The sequence below is a fragment of the Talpa occidentalis genome, unplaced genomic scaffold, assembly GCF_014898055.3.
Source record: "Talpa occidentalis isolate TD23 unplaced genomic scaffold, MPIMG_talOcc4v2.1 talOcc4.7, whole genome shotgun sequence".
NCBI lineage: Eukaryota > Metazoa > Chordata > Mammalia > Eulipotyphla > Talpidae > Talpa > Talpa occidentalis.
The window spans coordinates 11,730,560-11,754,037 of record NW_023605083.1 but is presented as its reverse complement, the minus strand read 5'-3'; the positions used below and the strand labels follow the sequence as shown (position 1 = coordinate 11,754,037).

General features: G+C 41.8%; 1 protein-coding gene across 5 annotated transcripts in view; it reads left to right on the top strand.

Moving 5' to 3' along the window:
• ADAMTSL1 (ADAMTS like 1) overlaps positions 1-23,478 on the top strand; it is an 861,052-nt gene that overhangs the window by 816,411 nt on the left and 21,163 nt on the right. The window lies entirely within an intron of this gene.

Sequence of the window (23,478 nt, the reverse complement as noted above, 5' to 3'; positions counted from 1 at the left end):
AAACAAAAGCATTTGAGGAACCATCACATTAATGACTTGGGGAGCATGACCTCAGATGTGTCTTGGGGGCAGTCAGAGCACATTGCTGGCACACTGTGAGCCCCTCTGAGAATTCACACTTTGCCCTAAGTGCAATGGGAAGTCTTTGAAAGGTTGAAAAGCAGGAGAGAGGCATCCGCTAATGTGTTTTTAAAAGCCTGCTCTGGCTACTATAGAGAGGATGGATTGTCAGAAAAGAGACTAGAACAAGTACACCATTTAGGTAGTGCAGTGTTCCAGGTAAGCGTTAACCACAGCTTAGACAAGAAAGCTGGAGAAAATGGCAAGAAGTGAATGAACTCAGGGGTGTGGAAGAAGCAACATGGACAGAAGTTGGTAAATGCATTCATATGGGAAGAAAAAAGATAATCCAGATGATTAAGAAAGTCTCAATAACATCCTATTTTTTGCTTTCCTCATTGCCACTGAGGTCCCTTTTCATGTGGTCATGACACATTCTAGACTACTCAAGTCAAGATGTTGGAATACAAGGGAGAACTAGGCAGGCATGTGACTTTGGAAAGTCTGGTTACTAGGAGGAGAGTCCAAAGCTTTCATTGCTAAATCCTGGCTCATTTCCATAATACACGTAGTTGATCTCCACTAGATGCTAGGACCTGTGCACTTCTCTCAGCTTTGGAGGAGTTCAGAAGTAGTGTGAGGAATGGAAAAGCCAACAGTGCATGAGGAAAGCCCTAAAGAATTGCAAAGGAAGCCAACAGGAAAAGGGGACTCCTTCTTTTGTCAAAGGAGCAGTTGGGAGAGCTTAAGAGAGGAACTGTTCAAACTCAGTCCAGAAAGATGAGCAAAAGCTCTCTGAGCACTGATAGGATAGACACACACTCAGCGAGTTCCTTCTGCGTCTCATATCAGCAAAGACACGGGGTGTAGCAGAGAACAAAATAGATCAAAAGCCTTCCTCTCACAGAGCTTGAGTTATAGTAGAGGAAGTAGGAAATACACATAATGAAGTGACTCACATTGTATGTTAGAAGGTACTAAGTGCTATGGAGAAAAGTTACGCAGGGTAAGAAGAAGAGAGAGTGTGGCTGTGGGAAGGGGATGTCAGTTTAAATGAGATGGTCTGGAAAGGAAAGACTTGGATAAGAGCTGTGCAGCCTTGAGCATGTCTGGAGGGACAGAAGAGAGGAAAAGAACACATTGGACAAAAGAAGAACCAGGGTGGGGTCCTTGAGGCAGGGAGATGCCTGGTGTGTTCATGGAACCACAGAGGCCGGTGTCGTGTGGCAGAAGTGCTGTTGTTGGAATTGTGTATCAGAGAGAGACCGTCAGGGAAGTCAGGAGGCACACAGCAGATTGTATAAGGCCTTGTCAGTGGTCATGCAAAAATAACAGCGAGAAAAAAGTCTGTAAATGTCAATTTATAAACAGACTCAATATTGCACTAAGCATCAAGGACTTTACCAGGATCAGGCGAGGGCAGGCAGAAGTGATTTATTGGAAATCATGTGGCCAACTAAATGTTACATAGCTGACGCCAGTAAAACTGGTTTATCAGGCTGGCTCTGGTACAAACCAATATTGCTGACTTAATTTGACTCATATGTGCAGGGCACCTGCTGCATCTACCTGGCCCTGAGCTGGGCTTCTGTAGACATGTGGCTGGCCATTTCCTTCATCAAGGGATAGAGTCACCTGAGAAGTTTAAAAAAAAAATTCAAACAGATCAATCAAGACAGAATCTCTGGGGTTGGGACTAGGCATCAGTTTTTTTTTAAAGTTAATTCTCAGAACCAACATTAAATGTCCCCTGTATCCCTCACTCCCCATCTAAGGAGTGACATGGGAAAATGGTATCTTTTATATAGAGTATTTTTGCCTGACATTCAAGGCTCTTTGCTATTCAGACCTAACATCTATATCCATCCTTCCATTTTATTCCTGTCTCAAGTAATTCCTCCATTACAAACCTTTCCCTAGCAACCACCACGGCCTTGAGCCTTCCTTCTCTGGAATACCCTCTCCTGTCCCATCCTTTCTAACTAAATCCTAGAGATCTCCAGGGTGCAATTCAAACCCTTCTGTGAGGCCGCTTTGAAGTGCTCCAACCTGTTGTGACCTCTCCCTGCTCACCTCCTGAAGTTCCAACTCCAGACCAGGGCTGGACAGACTTTTCCTGTAAGAAGCTGGCTAGGGAATGCTTCAGCAATTGAGGGCCACAAAGTCTCCATTGCTGAGGCTCAACTCTGCAGCTGTAGACTAACGCGGCTTTGGACAATAAGTGAGCAAATGGGTGAGGCTGTGTGCCACCAAAACTGTATTTCCAGACACAGGCTGCATCTGGCCCTCTGCTCCTAGCTTGGCACCCCTGTGCTAGACCACTGATGTCACACCAGCCGAGCATGCCTTGTGTCATTAGAGATGGTGCCCATCTGTGAGGATGACCATCTCCCAGCTAACTTCTAGGGCCGGGGGAGAAAAGAGGATGCATAAATATTCTCAGGCGACTAACAACAGGACTAGGCACTGGAACTTTGGTGGAGAGTAAGTGAAGCAAGTACACATATGGAGGTGTGAGGTCATCCTCCCAAATATTATAGTTATGTAAATGATTGGCGAACCAGTAAAATTTGAGGACAAATAAATGATATATAAAACAGTCATATGTATGCACACATACATCTGTTCTTTTAAATCTCTGGAACACATTATTAAAAACAAAATCAGGACTAGGTAGCAGGCCCCTGGCTGAGATGTCCTCTGGCGTCATTTCCAGCTCTCATTTTTATTATAATTGCAACATTATCATCGGGCCCACATCCTTCCACCCTCACGGCACCCGGGACGCTTCCTGATTCTTTGGGTACAGACTGGACAGGACGCTTCCTGAACCCAGTGATGAGGACATCCACACCACAACAGGCAGTGAGTGCCCCAGGCCACATCTGTTGGGAAGCCACCTGTCATCGTGCTCATTGGGAATGCTCGAATCATCACTGCTTCCTCTCGAAAGATTGTTATGGGAACAGCATGTTCTGATGGTCAAAGGTTAGGTAAAAATTAATCCACAGTGGTGACCTGCCCCACCAGAAACTGCAGATGTGGCAAAGGAACCCTGAAGGGGGCAGCTGGCATATTTGATGAGGAGAGGGAAAGTGGAGACATATAGCCTGCCCTTTTCAAAGAGACATGAGTTGGCATCTGTTTCCTCATTTATATTGGAAGCCTGAGGTTTTATGTCACAAGGAAAATGCTTCTGATTTCCTATAGCTTTGCCCACAAAGAGCATATGCTTTGCTATAAAGAAGAAAGGTCAACATTTTGTGGTTGTTTGTGGCATGTCTTTATGCCCTTTTGAATTTTAAAGGACAAATCCAAAGAAGAGACTAGAGACCCCATAGGGACTGCAGGAAGCTCAACAGCACATATAATGTAAAACAAAAATCAGTATATCAGAGGGCATTTACGAGGAAGTCACAGGAAGGAGTACAGCAGTTCTTTGGATTGGTGCACATACCCATAAATTTAAAAAGACACCAGAGCATAAGTGACACTTAAAATAGTTGGATTCAGAAAGCAAGGCAGTAAATCTCCCTGCCTAGCCACTGTTCCAAGCCACAGCAAGCATCCAGGCCTGGGCTAATTTTAAGACTCCAAATAATCAGGAAAAAGGGACCTTGAGAAACTCACTCACACTTGCTCCTGCCCTTTCCTGGCACCAGGACACAATTCCCAGACCTGTCTGTCCTCCCCAGCACGGCTAACAGGAATGATCTAAATGAGTCCAAAGTCCTTAAAATAGACAGGTATTGAAAGTCCATCAGTGGGAAAATGAAGAACTCTACACTTTCCCTAATAAATCCTTCTTCCACCCTGAAGCAATGAACCCCAAACCAGTGAAAATATCTGCTCTGGTTTGGTGCCTCCTTGAGTCTAGGTGGTGCTAGAGGCAGCTTTATAGCAATCTCAGAGCCCGGAGGCAGACAGAAGGGAAGACATGATCAAGACTGCCTGCCTCAGTGTTCAGCTGACTTGGCAGAGAGAACGGGGGTACCTCAGTGAGTAGACCTATTTTGAAATCCTCAGCATCCTCACTTGAAAATAATGATCTTATTCCATTCAGAGTGCAATAACCACGTGTAAACAACAGAAATCCATTCTTGCCATTATGGAGCAGGAAGTAAAATCTATTAATCTCTTAAAGAACTTGTGATAGACCTCAGTGAAGAAAAGAATAAACTCTTTGGTTGAGTGATTCAACAGAAAAGCAAGGGAATCAGGCAAGAAATGAACACACATTATTTTCTACATTGTACCAAGCACTAAACTGAACACATCACAGAAGCCCACATCACAGAATGCCTAACTGAAGGACTCGATTCTATGCCAATTCTGGGTGGGAGCAGAACTGGGTGTGTCCCATTTAGATCCAGTACAGGGTGTGTCCCCTAACAGATAAAGACCGATGAGAAAGTAGTAAAAGTAGATGAGGAAGGAGAATAAAAAAGAGAGCTGAATGGCTACTCTGTGGGTTTAGTTTCAGTCCTCTCCTGGAAGTTCTGTTCCCATCTCTTCATCCACAGCCCATACTGTCTGTTCAGGTCCTTTTAGCACATTCGAGCTTGCATAGCATAGTGGTCGGGAGCCAGGATCTGGAGCCAGAATGCCTGGCTCTGCCACATGCTAACAGTTGCTTGACCTTGAGTGAGTTCTGGAAATTCTCTGCCTTTGACTGTAAAATGGAGTAATAACTACATATACCTCCAGGGTTTTTGCAAGGAGTAAATGAGGTAATATATGTAAAGCACTTAGAATGGTGCCTTGGCACACAGTAAGTGCTCAATTAATGTCAGTCATTATTATTTTGGCAGTACATGCTGTTGCCCTAGCCCTCCCATTCTTGAAGTGGAGGAGCCGGGAAACTTAAGAATACCCTTGGGATAATGTATTATGTACTTGAAAGACACTGAGAATAGATCTTAAATGTTCTCACCACAAAAAAGCAATGGTAATTATGTGATATGTGGTGGTGTTAGCTAACTGATGGCAATCATTTTGCAATATACATATAATCAACACATTGTATACCTTAAATGTAGGCTGTGTTATATGTCAATTATATCTCAATAAAGCTGGTGGGGGAAACAGTGCCCTTAGGGACGAGGCCTTGGAGGTGGGGATGAAGATACTGGATTTAGGCTTTAGTTAACCTACCTTTTTATTAACTTACCCATATTATTGCCATTTATACTTTCTTTATATTGCTAACTAATGAAAAATACAGTTTAGTTCGGTTCCTTGACCATTCCAACCTATCTCAGATAAATGAAGCAAGAAAAGTGAATGAGCTTTACCCACTTTGAAACAAAAGAAAGAAAGGAACTTGAATGTAGAATAGGAGTTGAACTATGATCAAGTCTCATAACCTTTATGAGTCTCCTTTAATCTTTATGAGTCTTCCTTTCACATCAGTAAAATGGGTTGATAATCTGCCTCTCTGGACTGATTTGAGAATCAAATGAAATTTAAAATGTAAAATCTTTTGTATATTCCAAAGCACCCCATAAAACTAGGTCATTGCCATATCCCTGGGGCTAGAAGCAAGGAGAGCAGCAAAAGTAGGATTTCTAGGACCTCAAGGAAAATACAGTCTCAGGGGAGATTCTGTACTTGTGAAGTCATTTTTTTTTCTAGCCAAAAGCAGTTCCCTTGGTTGTTCCTCTTTGCTACACTGGAATATAGATTGCATTGTTGTTTTATTAAGTACCTTGGGGGTGGGAGGGGGAGATGCTGATTGTCTCAGAGACATCAATCATAAAATCCAGAGAACTCACCACATCTGCATACACTTCATGGGGAAATAGGACCTGAGCAGCGCCATGCAGCATTCATAGACTCTGGCAGGCCAGGAAAGGAGCAGAGGTGCGAATTTTTAGATCTCCTTCATGGAGCGACAGTGAGGGATGGGAAGCAGACGACAAGGTCCTTCTGTTCTACATCCCACACTTTGTCTATGGAGTCCAGATGCCTGGACTCACTTGGGTATTTGTGCAAATAGAGGACTGTAGTGGAATCAAAACTCAATGACTTATTGTCACTTGTGAGTGTTTGCACTCTTTTACCTTTTCACGTCTTATTCCCTGCTAATGTTTTGGAAAAATAATGGAAAAGTTGAGTTTGGCAAATATTGTGGAAATCAAGTTTGTTGAACCATTTTCCATAATTAGTTTCTGTTTTTTCTATCTTTTGTGAAGTGGGAGAGTGAGTACCCGGATTCTGCTTTCTGGTATTTTTTTGTTGTTGTCGTTAATCACAAGTTGGATTTTATTTGTGCTCATCCATTCTCCACTGTGTGTGTGTGTGTGTGTGTGTGTATATGTGTGTGTGTGTGTAGCTTTTTTTTGTTTGTTTTTTATTTTGGATTCTGCTTTCTGATTCATTTTTGCCTTCTGGATCAGAGTTTTTGTGTGTTCTCTCTCTCTCTCTCTTTCTCTCTCTCTCTCACACACACACACACACACACACACACACCACCCCTTTAACTTCCTCCTCTTGTTCCCCAGGGATGTTGGCTTTGGCATTATAACAATTATAACTTTAGGGTACCTGGGACTCCCTTAGACCGTATAGCCCCAAAGTCCCAAAGGAGCACAGTTAATTGCACTTTGCTCTTGAAAGAAAAAAATAAACAGAGGCAGGTATATGGTTTTCATTTAGGTATCAGTTTGAATATCTTTTTTCTAATGTCAATACACAATACTAGGAACATTGACTGTAAGGAGAGGAACCATGTCACTGGAAAGGGGGGATGGCAAGAGGCAGGATTTTCACAACATTCCCTCTTGTTACTTTTTAAATTTGGATCAAGTGTAAGTTTTAACTGTGAGAATGAATGAATAAAACCTGGATTGGAAACCTAGTTCAATTCCACAGGAAGTTCATGAACATCCATCTGTGCCAAGGACTGCCTGATCCTTTGAGCATCACACAGCTCATTGTCTGAGTTCCCACCTGTTCCATACAAACTGGGTACCAGCTTGGGAAGGAAACACCCTCCACTGGCTGGTAGGCTGGAGGGCAGGGAGAGCAGGTCAGAATCACATCTCCACACCATTAAAATCCCAATAAGGGACACCACAGTAGAGTTGGGTTTTATTTTCGTTTCAATGTTTTCATGAGCATTCTGGGAGAGACATTTTGCCAGGATACCCCCACTGCTAGGACTGCAGGTAACATTCCTGAAAATAAAAAAGGATTTTCACTATCTCTGAAAAAGCAGTTGAAAAGGGATTTTGTTGACATCTGCTATTCCCTGTCCAAGATAGCCTACCAAAACAAAGCTTAGAAAGTAAATTGGGGCAGAGGTAGGTGAAGCCAAAGGAAAAGATGATGAGAATAATAACTATATTCTTATTCTAGAAACATAACCCAGTTGTATGTCTAAATCTGTTTAAAAACTTAAATTCTCTTTTATCCTTCACCTTTAATACTTTATCTCTGAAAGGCATGGAGAAAGACAAGTTTCTCTGCAAAAACATCATTCTGTCAAGAATCTTTTTATGTGAAAATCCATTATGATTATGGAATGCTCCATTTCTCTGTTGGCGATGCCTGCTCAAAAATAATGAGATCCCTGTACTTTTTACTGCCAAGAAGATAAGACCAAAAATTCATTCAGGGCTCTTTCTGGAACGTGGCAGGGACCTTTGTGTCTAATGTGGGACTCTTTGAAGTGGTATCGAGAGAGATAAGCTAGCACAAGCCCTTGTGTCTGTTGTCCTGCCAGCTTCCTGAGATCAGAAAAAGAATTTAGACCCAAAAGAAAATGACCATAGTGTTCCTGTGTGCAGTAAAAACTGCACCTCCTTTTAATTCTCCTCCTTGTAATCCTGCTGTTCTCAAATTTAATGAACTTTCATGGCATCTTAGATCCTTGCGGAAGCCATAGTTCAGAGGCTGAATCCTCACAGTCAGTGCAGAAATGCATAGCAGGGAGACAGAACTTTGAGATGTTGCTGAAGATTTTTCTAGGCACATTGAAATTATTCCTTAATGATGTGGCTGCAGAGAGAAAAAATATAAAAAGTTCAATGTAGGGAAAGTAAAGTAAAATAAGACTTGCTAAACTTTATAGTGCTGTTTTCAATTTTGAGAATCTGAATGTTTTATACAAAATTTGATTTGATTATGAAATGTTTTTGGCTTGTCAAAATGTAACAATTATTTAAACAATTATAATTTGGCTCATTAAACTTGATTTTAAAGAACCTCATTTTGCGACTAAGCACAGTCAGATGATAGGCTAACCTTGATAGATTGTTAGGTATTGCTAAAGATTTGAGAAGAAATTATCAGTATTAGGATAAAGGAAAGATATTGGGCCTCACTGATGGTGCAGGCAGTTGGGACGTGGCCTGTGGAGATGTCCGCGGCCTCTGTGGCATGAGTTTGATCCCCCAGCCGGCCAGAGAGCAACCCACATGGCGCAGCAGACCTCTGCTGCCACACCCGCTGCTCCCCTCAACAGTGTGTTTCAGTCAGTCTGCCTGTTCTGCTCCCCACTCTGTCTCTGGTGAATCTTCTCACCCCCATACCTCTAGCCTGTGCCCCAGTTCTTGTATGCATAGATGGATGGATCTTTAAAAAAAAAAAAAAAAAGAATAAAGCAAAGTTATTATATTATGAACATTGACTTTTATGGTTTTTTTAAGATTTATTTATTTATACAAGCACTGGGTACAGTCAGAAGTGCGGGAGGGTGAAAGGATTCACCAGAGCCAGAGCAGGGAACAGAACAGGCAGACTGACAAAATACACTGCTGAGGGGAGCAGCAGGTGAGACAGGAGAGGTCTGCGCGCCATGTGGGACCCTCGCCGGACAGCCGGGATCCAACCCATGCTGCAGAGGCTGAAGACAGCTTCACAGTGCAGCACTCAACCACCTGTGCCAGCAAGGAGGCCCAAAATGTCATTGCTTTCTGACACAGCAGAATAGTCCAGGCTCATCTTGAACTTTCCTGCCTCGGGCTTAGAAAATCAATTTAGAAACCAAGATCTCAGTGTCAGATCTGGAGAGTCATTATTCTAATGCTCTCAGTGAACAGAAGGAAAGTATGTAGGTAGATGCATGCATATACGTGGGCAAACACACTTGCTGTATTTGTATATTATGCATACTTTAGCACTTGTGAGTCCTTCCATATATACCCAATACATACCCAACACACAGGATTTATTCTAATCTTTGGCCTTTTGATATTTGTAATTCTCTGGCTCCCACTAACCATGATGTGTTTTCTCATTTAATTGAACCTTCTCTATACAACAGTCACCTATCATCTCTGTCTCTCTCCCCATGCAGATGTATCCTTGCCTTTCCCTGTTCTTTCTCTGGTGACAGCAGCCACAACATTCTTCAATTTCTCAGAAAGATCCATGACACAGAGACATTAACTATGTACTGTATGTCAAAAAAGATTTAATCTTACTGGTAATAAAAAAACAAACAATTGAGAATATTTGTTGTATGTGAGATTAGTAAAAATGAAAAAAATGAGATCTGTATTAGTTTCCTATTACTACTGTAATTTCTACAAATTCAGTGAAAACAACACAAACTTATTATCTTACAGTTACACAAATCAGAAGATAAGTGTGAGTCATACTCAGCTAAAGTCAAAGTTATCCAAGCTGTGTTCATACTGAAGTCTCTAAGGGAAATTCATTACTTTGCCCTTTCTAGCTTCTAGAAGCCACCATCATACTTTCACCCTTTTTCTATCTTCAATGTGGACAACAAGCATTCTTCACATCTCTCTCTGACTCTGACCCTCTACCATCCTCATTATAAGGACTCTTATGATTACCTTGGATAATCCAGGATCATTTCCCAACTCAAGATCCTTCCCTATGTCTGCAATATCTCCTTTGCCATGTAGTATGTAACAGATCCGTAAGTTTCAGGTGTTAGAAAATAGATTTATTTGGGGATCACTATTCTGCCTACCAACCACAATATCCAAGAATTGGCTAACATGCACTAGCATTCATTGTTACCCAAAACATAAATTGGCATAACATTTCTGGAAGGCAATTAGGCAACAGGTATCAACATTTTTCAGAAATATTTACTGAACCAGCAGTGCCACTTCAGTAATTTGACCTAACGGGGTATTTGGATACAGAAATACATACACTTAAAAAAAATCACCATAACACAGTCTTTATTAGTTAAAAAATTGGAAAAATATAAATGTTTACAGAGAATTAAAGTTTTGATGCACTAACCTATAGAAGTTTTAAGCAACAATTTTAAAGGCTATGGTAGATCTGTATTCACTGATGAGTACAAGATTTATCAGTCTACCCAGTGATACATGTGCATATGTGTGTAAACTAGAGAAAACCCTGTTTTCCATCTGTGTATCTCTTTGATAGATCACATCAAACACTTCTATTCACCAAATGCATGTGAGGTTTCCCCCACACTAACAAGCAATTCCTGACACCAACTTGGTGTTCCACAGTGTAATTCAGTTCTGATGCCATCCATTGTCCAGATGATGGTTAAAATAGACTGTCCCTACCCCACTTCAGATTTCAATTGCCAGTAGTAGTTCCCCAGGTTGGTAACAATTTTTGTCCAGTTTAGCTACAAAATAGACGTTCCGTAACCCCCTCCTCAGGTAGGATTAATTCACTAGAGCAACTTGCATAACTCAGGAACACTGTTTTACCAATTTATCAAAGGAGGTGATAAAGAATACAAATGAACAGCAGCTGAAAGGCTATATAGGGCAAGGGACTGAGGAGCCTTCTGTCCTGAGGCTTGGGGCAGGTCACCCTGCTGGTACCTGGCTATGTTCCCTCACCAGGAAGCTCGCCAAACCCCATACCATTGGGATCTTTATGGAGGCTTCAGCACAGGCTTGATCAATTATTTACTCCATTTCTAGCAACACACTGTCTCTGGAGGAGGGCTATAAATTCCAAGTTTCTAATTATGGCTTGGTCTTTCTGGTCATCAGCCCCCACCAAAAGCCATCCAGGTGCCCATTTAGAATCTCCAAAATCAAATAAAGGGTATTCCCAGTGCTCTCATCTCTTAGATAAGAACCCAATGCCAGCAACCAAGGTCAGAGACCAATATATTTGTATAATATGTTCTGTTATCTCACAGTGTGTTTGGAAGGAACAACATTCATAGTGGCTCCTGTTTTTCAATTTTTTATATTTTTCTGAACATAATCTATAATGAACAACTCATTGGTATTTTTTAAAGCAACAAATTGAGCCTATTAAGCAAAAAAGGTATTAAATTCATCTTATGAAAATGACAGTTGTCTATCTTTGGAGATAAAAATGCATTTTGCACAGGCCTTTAATGGTTGTACTATAATGTTTCTTTTCGGTGTGCAGAAACGCTAATGATCTCAGACCCTAACCCAGGAGTTGGACCCCAGGCCAACTCTAGACTAGTACCTGTTTGTAAAAGAGGTGTTACTCAGGCACAACTATGCCCATTTCTTTGATCTCCTCTCTATGGCTGTTTTAGGTTACAATGGCAAAGCTGAGTAATAATGTCAGAAACTAACTATACAGTCCTTTTAAATGTCTAAAATATTTACCTTGTGGCCTTTTCCCAAAAAATAAAAAACTTGCTGATACCTACTCTAGGTTTTCTCAACAACATTGACAAAAATCTTTCTGTTGCTTGGTTTTAGGACATAATTTTGACAGAGCAAAGAGATTGCAATATGTTAGTATCTTATAGTATACACTTTAATTCACGTATCTCCCCACCATTATCCAGAAGGGAGGGAGGGAACTTCATTAATATAGGGGAAAGTTGTCTTCCCTTCTCTATGGAATTCCGCAGGTGTAGTCTTTACAAAGTTCTGAGAGCAAAGTTGATGGAATGCTACTTCCACATTTGAAAGTGGAGCGTAGATATCCAGTGAGGTTCTGAATAACAGACATGACCTCTCTCCCATACTCCATACCTTGCTCTCCCCAAGCCCCGGCTTTAGACTCTCATATATCTCTGCTGTCCTAGCAATGCCTTTCAGAAGCTCAGTGGGAGCATTCACTCTCACTTCCCTCAGTTGTACAAAGACCAGGCAAGTGTCCCTTTTCCAAAATGCATTTGCCATTCTAGACCTCCTGCCTTCGCCTGATGAGAATGCAGTGGGGAATCTCAAAAGGAATAAATGTGATCAAGAAGTTGCCTCCTCCAGACCTAGACTGCCTGGAGTCTCAGGTTTCGTAAGGAGACTGCATTGGTGTTTAGGGCCTCTGAGTCCAGGCAATTCTTTCAAAGGTCCCAATTGTCCCCAGGGATCTGAACCTACCATCTCTCCCTTAAGCCTTGAGGGAGTGCACTAAATGTTCCATGGGAGTTTCTGGAACATATGGGGCCAGGACAGGTCTGGGAAGCTTGCTCAAAAAAGATTAGGATCCAAAACTAATCAGTGCGCATGATGCTGGGGAAAAAATAAAACAGGCATTTGGACAGCTGCTCTGTGCCCCTTAGATGCACATTAGATGGCGGCGGCAGCCTCTTCTTCATAGAACATCTCTATTTATGGGTCCTTTGCAGACCATACTCTCTTGGGGCTGAGCTGCTGAAGGTCAGACCTCACGGGCCATAATGTACTATTTTCCCAGCAGACGTTAGCTAGCAACCTCCTGCAAACACCCCCACGACCACCCCTCCTCACACCATGTGCCCTCTGCATGGCGCTCATCCCTACTTGAGCTCGCCTGCTTAACTCTCATTCACTTCACTCACATTGTTTATTATTTTCTTTACTTTGTTGAGAAGTTTCTGGAGCCGCAAGGCCCGAGAGACCTATACGGGGATAATAAATTCAGGAGAGGACCTCGTGCTTCCCCAACAGCCCCATCCCTACCGCTCGCTCTGGAATTCCAAGTCAGCAGTTGCTCCTTCCTGTGACTTTGTGCTGAACTCTGTGGCCTGCCCCAGTGAGGCCTCTCAGGATACCTGCTATGAATATTAGCCATTCTTCACATCCACTGCTGTTCTGTGGCTTTGGTTCAGCAGAAGAGAACTGAAATGGGGTGTGTACAGGGCTGTGAGCAAAGGCTCTTTTTTCACGTGTGTGGGTTTTTATTTCTTTTGCAAAAGCTCTGGCCCATAAACAGAGCCAAACCAAGGCTGAGTTCATGAAAGCACATTGGCTCCAAGCTGCTGCTGGCTTTTGTGTTTTCCCTAACCTAGCCTGGATATTTCTAGCTTGCCTCTCCATTGGCTGGGGCGAGGGGTGGGGAAGGCCCTCTTCCTCGAGGGAAAAGAACACGCATGGAGTCATGGCTTTTCCCCTGAAACTGTCATTTTCATCTCACAGCAGTAGCATCTTGATTATTACAGAGCGCTTCTCAAGAGTCCTCGGATAGTGTCCTATTGTGCACCAAATCTGAAACATCCGTCTGGCTGGCTGCCTGCAGATCTAGATTCAGGTAGAACCCATAAACATACCCCAAGAGGAGCTCTAACTTGGGGCGGTTGTCAAAAGGACGGTATGGCCCAAGTGTTATTCACATTCTTCAGGTTCATTAAAGGGCCAGGTCACCAGTGGTGTGAAATTCCTTCCTGGCTCCAGGCAGCCAGCAGTCAGTCTCCCCAGCCTTCTGTCCTGGGGGCAGAGCTCACCTGCCAGCAGCCTGAAGGTAGAGTCAACCAGGGACTTATAAACACAGAAACTTGAAATTTAAAAAAATACCGTTGTGTTTTTAAAGGTACATTTTGTGCCAAGAGACTACTGGTAGACAGAGACACATGGGAACCCTGTGTCTTATCCACTTGAGATAGCTTCCATCACAGTCAGAGCTACTGTGAACTTAAAGAAATTGGACCAATTTCCCAGACCTCTCCTTCCCCTCACCCCCAGGAGGCCCAGTCAACCTTGGGTAAGCATGGCATTCAGCACCACACGCCCAAACGCAGTGTGATCACTTCCACAGTCAAGACTGTGCACCTACAGACATTCTAAATGGCACCTCACCTTCTTTACCTGCAAGAGAATAACCAGATCCTAAAGGTATGGATGAGGACAGCAACCAAGCAATAACCAAATCATTTTGGAGACAGCAAGGCTTTAATCAAGTCATAAATCTGGATGGAGCTACTTCTCATGCTGAGAAATATATCAAGTTCTACCACCAGATGCCCAGGAGCATGGAGACATTAGCATACCCCCTGCCAATGGAAACCCAAAGCTTGCCCTCGGGGTAAAAAGACATTTTGGGAATGGAAAATGGGCTAGCATAGTTCCTTTTTCCAGGAATGTTTAAAAGTCCGTTTTCTTTGGGCAAATGTACATAGGAATCGTCTTGGCCTGGTTATTGGACCAGCTTGTTGGGAGGTCCCAGAAATCGGAGTGAAAATTGAAGTTGCTTGTCTTCTCCCACAGCCTTCTGGGGTCCAGCTGACAAATGGGGAGTAAGGAACTGAGTTTTTTTCCGATATGAATTAATCATGTCTCTTAGCCTGCTGCCTGGCGCCAGTTCCCACTCACTCTATGCTACTTTAGAGATCATCTCTGTCACCCAAGGGGTCCCCAAACCTGAATGGAGAAGGAGTCAGAAAATGCAGTGAGGCAGCTTCCCTGCTTTTGACGGGTTGCCCCGTGGCCTTAGAGTGAGGCCTGTGCATGCCACATACCATGTGCAGCATGGAGATCCCTCCATAAATTTTAAATGGCTGAGTGTTTTCCAGTTTTATAAAATTAAATTAAGGAAAGGACTCCCAGACTGACTACACCAAGTGCCAAGTTTCATCCCAGCACACATCATTTTTATAGTAAGTTTTAACTCCGTGAAAAATACAGGATTATAATGAAAACCCTGACAGGCCTGGAGCCAGCTCATGAAGTAATAATGCCACGTCTTTAATATTTTTACACAGCGTGTCCTAATCTGCCACAGCTTTCTTTTCTTTAGATAGCAGTTAAATATGTGAAAACCCCCAGAGCACTTTTTTCTCCTCTCCTTTCAGATTGTGTTATCCTCATTTTCAAACCATCCTTCCTTGTGAACGTTTTTCAGTCCATTTACATGTCTTGCTGTGTACAATTGGTTTGTCCAGCTCAGCTGCCTTTTTCCATGCTATTTGGCTGGAAAGGAAGGGAACTATGCCCTCTGAACTCTTGCCTTCTGCTCGTTAAAGCTAAGAACTCATGAAAAAGAACTGCAGATGAGGGGCTTACTCAAGTGATGGCCAGCTATTGAAAGCCTGGCTTGTCTTTATCTGTCCTAGAAAGAAGCCCTCAAGGCAAGCTACTTGCCTGTCTCTTACCTAACTAGAAATTCTGCTGATAGCCAGCCCCTTCAAATCAATAAAAAATATCTACTGAGTAATGACTGTCATGAATTCGGAGCTCCTTTCTAGAAAGTTGGCTCACAAGCAGTTCTGCCCCACAGCCTATAAGGTGAACCAGAGGGTGGAGAAAGCAGTGGCAGGGCTAAGCAGGTCACCCAGGGTTCTACTCCCGTGTCCTCCTCACCTCTTGAACTAGGGCTCTTTCCCTGTGTGGGATTATTTCCGCAACAAAAACCAGAGTGAAATAAGAGGCAAAAGTGAAGAAAGTTAGCGAGGTAAATTTGACTTAATCAGGGATGTCAACTAGTGGCAGGTTACAGCTAAACTGACTCCCATAGGATGCAATTTCATATATAATTTGACTTTTTACAATATACCTCCTCTTCCCCCTTGTAACTTTTACGCTCTCCAGTTAATGTGCTAAAAAAAAAAAGAAAAAGTGGGTGAGCCCAGGAGGGAAAACCCTCACACAGATGTGAATCACACCTGGCATTGGCTCAATTTAGAGTCACAGTGGACTTAGGAATGGAGGTCTAAAGGCAATATTTTCTTTCACTGGTTAAGAAGGGTTGATAGAGGCTTTCTTCTGCCAAAATGCTCATTAGCTAGGCAGCCTTCCCAAACAGTGCTCCCTCCTCAGCCACCTGACCATCTCAAGACCTTTATTCCTTGAGGTCTAAGAAGAGAGAACACTGTCATTCGCTGCTGGCTGACTGTTCCCTGGGGTCGGCGTTGAGATTGGGAGGATGGAAATGGCCGACAGAGATGCTAGTCCCTGGATTAAACACAGATACCATCCTCACTGGCGCAAAGGGTGTTGGGAGGAGCTCCAGAGGTGAGGTGTCCTTGTAAATGGCACCCCGAGAGATTGCTCACCTTCAAAAAATGATAGATACTTCTTTTACTTTTCCCTTAGAAAATAAGAAATGTCTATGGCAGAAAGTAACCCTTGTGGAAAGCCAGGTTTTCCCACTGGCAGTGAAACATGGATAATTACTCACTAGATACCTACACAGTGGGAATTCCCGTTAGATTCCTTATGTTGACTATTGCTGCTGGCGAGCCGCAGAGACCTCTGTGTACACGGGGAGACATGCACATAAATAGTTCATAAAAGCACAGGGCTGTACTGCATGTGTGCCGAGGAGGAGACCAATTTTGAGGACGAAGTAAATTTTTTTTTCTCTTTTTTTTTAATTTTATTTTTATATTCCCCATACAATTGCAACCCCCTTATTTTGACCCCAATCCCTCCCCACCCCGCTCCCCAGCACTCATAGAGTGTCTCTGATTCATAGTTGTTTGTTGATTATGATTTTCACTTATAGATACTCATTTTCCTGGTCCCTTATTTAAGTTTTCTAGATTCCTGCTATGAGTGAGACCATCCGGTATTTTTCTTTTTCTTTCTGGCTTATTTCGCTGAGCATGATCCCTTCCAGCGCCATCCATGTTGCTGCAAATTGCATGTGTTTATCTTTTTTGAATGCTGAGTAATATTCCATGGTGTATATGTACCACATCTTCTTGATCCAGTCATCTATTTTGGGGGCATTTGGGTTGATTCCAAAGCTTAGCTATTGTAAATAGTGCTGCTATAAACATAGGGGTGCAGGTGCTCTTTGGAGTTGATGTTTCTGTGTCATTTGGGTAAATACCTAGGAGTGGAATTGCTGGATCATATGGAAGCTCTATCTTTAGTAGAATAAGTTTTTTATGCAGTTTAAAGATAAGTGACAGGGGGAAAAAAAGAAAGGCTAGCACTTTTACTCATTCTTTAATTATAATTGGTTTACTTTGGTCTTTCTTTTTACCTCTGAAAACAAACTTTACTAAAAGCATTTTAAATCCCAAGATGAGTGTCACAATTTTCAGAAGTACATTCTCTGTGCTCACGGTCCAGAGGTGAAGAAAAATGCAATCACATACATAGTCGATGGATGCTGCCTTGTTAAGAAAAGAATATTTAGGATTGTCATACATTCAGGAATCTATTGTAGACACCCAAAATAATAGTCAACCAGGAAGGAATATATTCCCATCTCATGAAGCAGTCCAGAGCAAGACATTCCATGTCTGGTCTGTCCCATGCCAGCTAGGGACCCACGCAAATTTTTTTTAATCTCTTGTTTCTCTGACATCCTAGAATATTGCCCTTATCCACCTAGGCCAAAATCATTTGCTCCATATACACGTTACCAATAGCAGGCTGAAGGAAGGGGAAGAAAAGAAGCATTTTCTTTTAAAGACATGTCCCAGGAGGTAAACACACACCTTGCCCGCCTCATTTCACTGAATGTAATCTAACATGGCCCCCATCTTATTGCAACAGGGATGAAAAATTCCAGAAGGCTATGTCTCTATTAAAATTCGGAAGATCTTTTCCTCCAAGGAGAGGATGGATATTCGGAGAAAACTGCAAAACAAGGAAACCAAACTAAAGTTGTTGGAATCGAGGTGATAGTAGTACAGATGAAAGTGACCTATTAATCCTACCTAATGAATTTGTTATTTTATAAATAACAAATTCATTTCTAACAGCTCATTTGATTCTTTCTATAACTTCCATTTTCTTCCTCAGTATGTGCGTGTTTTCATTTAAATACTTTGTACTTTGATTTTTAATATCCTCTCCTGCTAATTCTATAATTTCATTGACTGACTTTTGCCTTGATTATTTTTATCAGATTTTCCTGCTTCTTCATTAATCATTTGATTGAATACTAGATGATGTAAGTTTTATATCATTGTGTCTAGATTTTGTTGTGTTCTTCTAGAGATTGTTAGATTTTCTTTGGTTAAGCAGTTCAGTTATTCTGAGTTTAATTTGATCTTTTGAGGCTTGTTTCAAACTTGATTAGGGCAGCTTGAGAGTAGCATTTACTCTGGGGCACTTCTGGGGTCTCTGCTGAATGTCCCAGATATCAGCAAGGATATTCCATTCAGGCTGTAGAATGTGGTCTTCCAGCCCACTTTGAGTTTCAGGAAATATTAAATTCACTGCTCCTTGGTTGGCCTTTGCTTGGTTTTAAAGAGTTTCACTTGTATCACATCTTCAGCTGGGTAAGGATTAGATCAATTTATGTCGCTTTCTGAGGCTCTTTTTCTAGGTAGCACCCTCATCCTCAAAATTTTCAACAAATCCCACCTGCCTCAGACTCATTGAACATTCCTCAATGCATCTAGACTGCTGTGTTCTACCTGGGACACTCCTCTGTTGTGAATTGTGTCCTTTCAAAAGATGCTGAATTTCCTAACCCTCACTACCTGTGAATGTGATCTTATTTGGAAACAGGGTCTTTGCAGATGTTCAAGTTCAGATGAAGTCATTAGAATGGGCACTAATCAGACTGGTGTCCTTACAAAAAGGAGAACTTTAGAGAGACATTCATTCTAGGGAAGATTCCATGTGAACATGAAAACAGAGATCAGAGTGAATCATCTACAAGCCAAGAAACTCCAAAAAATGACAACAATCAAAAGCTAGGAGAGGAAGACAGAACAAATGATGCCTCGTATCCTTCAGAAGGGAATAATATTCCCGACGCATTGATCTCTGATACCGAAACTGCAGAACTGTGAGAGTAAAATTCTGTTAAGCCACACAGTTTGTGGTACTTTGTTATGGCTGTCCTAGGAATCTAGCACAACCTCCATGCTTTGCAGTTCAGAATGTGCCTCTAGGCAGGAAGCCAGGGAATTCGTAGTGTTTACCCAGTCAATTTCCCTTTTATTCAAGGATCACAGTCCTCTCCTGTCTTGTCTAGTGTCTAAAAACAGTCACTTCAAGCCCAGTTTTCTAGCTATTTATAGCAAAAGAGTAAACCCAGTCCTTGTTACACCATCATGGCTTTTAAGATTTTTCTTTATCTGCTAATTTTAACAGCATGCCCTGGATGTGCCTATGTAATTTGTAAATCTTGGTTGTTTTTTTTTTTTTTTTTTTCCAAAATTTGGGGAGGTTTGTGGCTCCCCTCCCAGGCACCACTGCAGACTCCACATCAATTTGAAAACCATTGACTGATTAGAAAATTGAAGCCAGAGAATCCTATCAAAATCTAGAGTTCTCTTTGAGAGTCATGAATCGAAGTGCATGTATTTTCTTTTTTAAAAACAATGTCTACAAAACTGCTCCTCACCTTGATAGGTTTTAGAGTGAGGAACATTACTCAGAAGACAGACTCTGAAAATCATTGTAGGTGCTGCTCCCCAAGGGTCTTTCTCAAATGGAGTTTCAAGAACTCCACATGCATGGAAGCCCTCACACCTGCCCTTGGGACTCTGCCTCACTCCATCCCACCAGGATTACCGCATGGGAGCGCCTTGAGAACATGTCCAAGACCCAGACCCTCAAAAGAGGGGTCCTGGCTGTTTCCTATGGCTTCTGAATCCAACTGTTATGCAAATGTACCACTTAGGTAGCTGACTAGTATTTCTGGCTTCCAGAGAAGTAACTTTATCAGTCACAGAAAACAGACCGAGGCTGCCACCATTGCTTTCTCTGTCTAAATAGTTTCTCAGAAAATCAATTGTAACGAAGTTTAAAAAATGAAGATCAGGGATAAATATGAGAAGTTTCTTGGCCAAATATCTATTTCCTTGGGAATAGCAAGGTTTTGTTTATCAACTAGGAGTCTAATCGACCTCACTAGAGGTCTGTCCTCACTAACCAAACAGCATGATTCATGAAGCTTACATCTTAACAGGGTATAGTATCTTTCTTTTTTTCTTCAAATCAGATGTGATAAGGAGACAGCCTGTTTCCATCTATCTGAAAAGCTGCACTTGTTTCAAGGTTCATTGTTTATGCTGTTTGCCTAAATAAGCAGAGTTTTCCTGCCTTTTTATTAGAAAATGCAATCAACCTCTGACTCCAGACTGTTTGGGACTCTAGGGGAAGGGTGCTTCTGATCCCAGGAGGGCCCAATGTACTGATTTCTATACGCTTTACCCCAAGGCCATTGCCACGGGAATGTGATTGATATCACCCAGTAACTTGAGGAAGCACTTCAGCAACTAATAAGATGCAGGTCAGGCAAGCACAGGGTCAGCACACAGGTAGAAACTCTGACTGCCCTAGACCTTAGATCTATAAGCCAAGGAGTGGCACCTTCTATCTGTATCACACACACAACTGCATTGATAAAAATCTAAAACACTGTGGCTTAAAGTAAATATTAAAGTAAATAAGTTATTCTTATTTATCGTACTTAATTCAGTGGCTCTAAACTGAATTGGCTGGAATGACTTGACTATTTCACCATATTTCTCTCTTCCTCTGGGATCATCAGGCTAGTCCAGGCATGTTCTACTGGTGATGGCAAAGGCACAAGAACACAAGCAAAAGCTCAGTCTCTTGAGGTCTAGGTTTGGAAGTGGTTCACCAACAAGTCTGCCTCATTTCTTTTATTATGGAAAAACATACATAATGTACAATTTACTGTTTTAACCACTTTTAAATGTACACTGGTATCATTTACATTCACATTGTTGTACAACCATTATACTTTCCATCTCCAGAACGTTTTCATCAACCCAAACTGAAACTCTGCACTCATTAAGTAATAATTCTCCAGGCCTTCCTACCCCCAGTTCTGGGTAATGATGAGTCTACTTTCTGCTTCTGTGGATTTGACTACCCTAGGTACCTCATATGGTTGGAATCATACCATGTTTACCCTTTTGTGTCTGACTTAATCACTTAGCAAACTGTTTTCAAGGTCCATCCATGTTGCATATATCAGAATTTCATTCAAGAATAAATAACATGGGCCTCCCCTGGTGGCGCAGGCGGTTGAGTACAGAGTTGTGAAGCTGTCCGCAGCCTCTGCAGCGCGGGTTTGAGAATCCCACATGGTGCGGCAGACCTCTCCTGTCTCACCTGCTGCTCCCCTCAGCTGTGTATTTCAGTCAGTCTGCCTGTTCTGCTCCCTGCTCTGTCTCTAGTGAATCCTCTCACCCTCCCACACATCTGGCCTGTACCCCAGTTCTTGTATGCATGAATAAATAAATCTTTAAAAAAAAAGAATGAATAACATTCCTTCATACATGTCCACATTTTGTTCATCCATCCATCAATGGACTTTGGGATCTTTTCATCTTCTTAGTATTAATTCATCATGATTAATATTTCAGTTACTATTGATAATGCCTGTTTTAATACCCTGTTCTCAATTTTTGGACACATACTCACAAGCAGAATTGCTAGATCGTATCTATGTTTAATTCTGAGAACTCCCACACTGTTTTCTGCCAGCAATGCACCCTTTTACATCAGCAATGTACAGGTTTCTAATTTCCCTACCTCTTCACTAACACTTGTTATAAAAATGACAATAGAATAACAATCCTAATGAATATGAAGTCATATCTCATGTTTTTTATTTGAATTTCCATGACATCCATTCTTGATGCTGAGCATCTTTTCATGTGCTTATTGGTCATTTGTGTATGTTTGGAAAAATTCCTATTCAAGTTTTTCGCCTGGTTTTTAATTTGGTTGGTTGCAATTATTGTTGCATTGTGAGAGTTTTCTATATCTATTGGATATCTATTCCCATCGTATCTATGATTTTCGCATCTTTTCTCACATTCTGTGGTTGCCTTTTCACTCTCTTGACAGTGTCCTTTGCACAAAAGCTTTTAATTTTGATGGTGCCCAATTCCTCTCTTTTATTAATTGCCTGTGCTTTTAGGGGTATATCCAAATCATCATTGCCAAATCCAATATCTTGAAATTTGTCCCTTATTTTTTTCCTACGAGTTTTATACTTTTAGATCTTAACTCTAGGTCTTTGATCCTTTCTGAGTTGTTTTTATATGATGTAAGGTAAAGATTCAACTTTTTCTTACATGTTGATACCTACTTTTCCCAGCACCATTTGTTGAAAGATCACCTTTTCCTATTGACTGGTCTTGGCACTCAGGTGGAAAATCATTTGACCATATATGTAAAAGCTTATTTCTGGAGTGTCTATTCCATTGGTTTATATGTCTATCTTTATGCCAGTACTATACTGTTTCGATTTCTGTGACTTTATAGTAAGTGTTGAAATCAGAGAGTTGGAGACCTCCAACTTAGGCTTTCTTTTTCAACATTGTTTTGGGAATATTCATAATCCCTTGAATTTCCATAGAAATTTTAAGGTGGATTTTTCTGTTTCTGCAAAAGAATATCACTGGTTTTGGGCCTCCCCGGTGGCACAGCGGTTGAGCACTGGGTTGCGAAGCTGCCCGCGGCCTCTGCAGCGCCGGTTCGATCCCCGGCTAACCGGAGGAGGGTCCCACATGGCGCGCAGACCTCTCCTACCGCCCGCTGCTCCCCTCAGCAGTGTACTTCGGTCCTTCTGCCTGCTCTGCTCCCTGCTCTGACTCTGGTGAATTCTCTCACCCTCCCACGATTCTGACTGTACCCAGTGCTTGTATAAATAAATAAATAAATCTGAAAAAAAAAAAGAATATCACTGATTTTGAGAAGGATTGCATTGACTCTTTAGTTCACTTTGTGGGAGTAGTGACATCTAAACAATACAAAGTCTTCTAATCCATTAGCATGAACTGTTTTCACACTTATTTATATCTTAATTTCTTTTAGCAATGTTTGTAGTTTTCATTGTATAAGACTTTCACCACATTCATTTATTCTTAGGTATTCTTTCTGATGTTTTTTTTTTTTACATCATTGTTCACTTTTAAACAATATTTGCTTCCCCCCCACCCCACCTCAGGTATAGTCCCCATAGAATTTCCTCTACCAGTGCACCCGTGCACATCACCTTAGTCCCCTGTGCTCCTCCCTCCTTCCCTCTGATCCCTCTTCCTCCTCCTCCCCTGCAGGATGTCTCTGGTTTATAATTGTCTGTTTCTGTTTTGTATTGTTATTATTGTGATGCTATTCTTAATGGAGTTATTTTTCTTAATTTCCTTTTCAGATTGCTCATTGTTAGTATAAGATATGACTTATTTTATTGACCAAAGTGGTCATGTGGCCAAATCCCAAGTCGGGGTGGTGGGGGGCGGGAAAGCATAGCCAATGGACTATGGTGGAGGACAGTGGGTGCCCTGGTGTTGAGTTGATGTGGGGACAGACATCTAAAGAGGTGGGATCCTGTACCTCCTATATTTCTAAATCATACTTG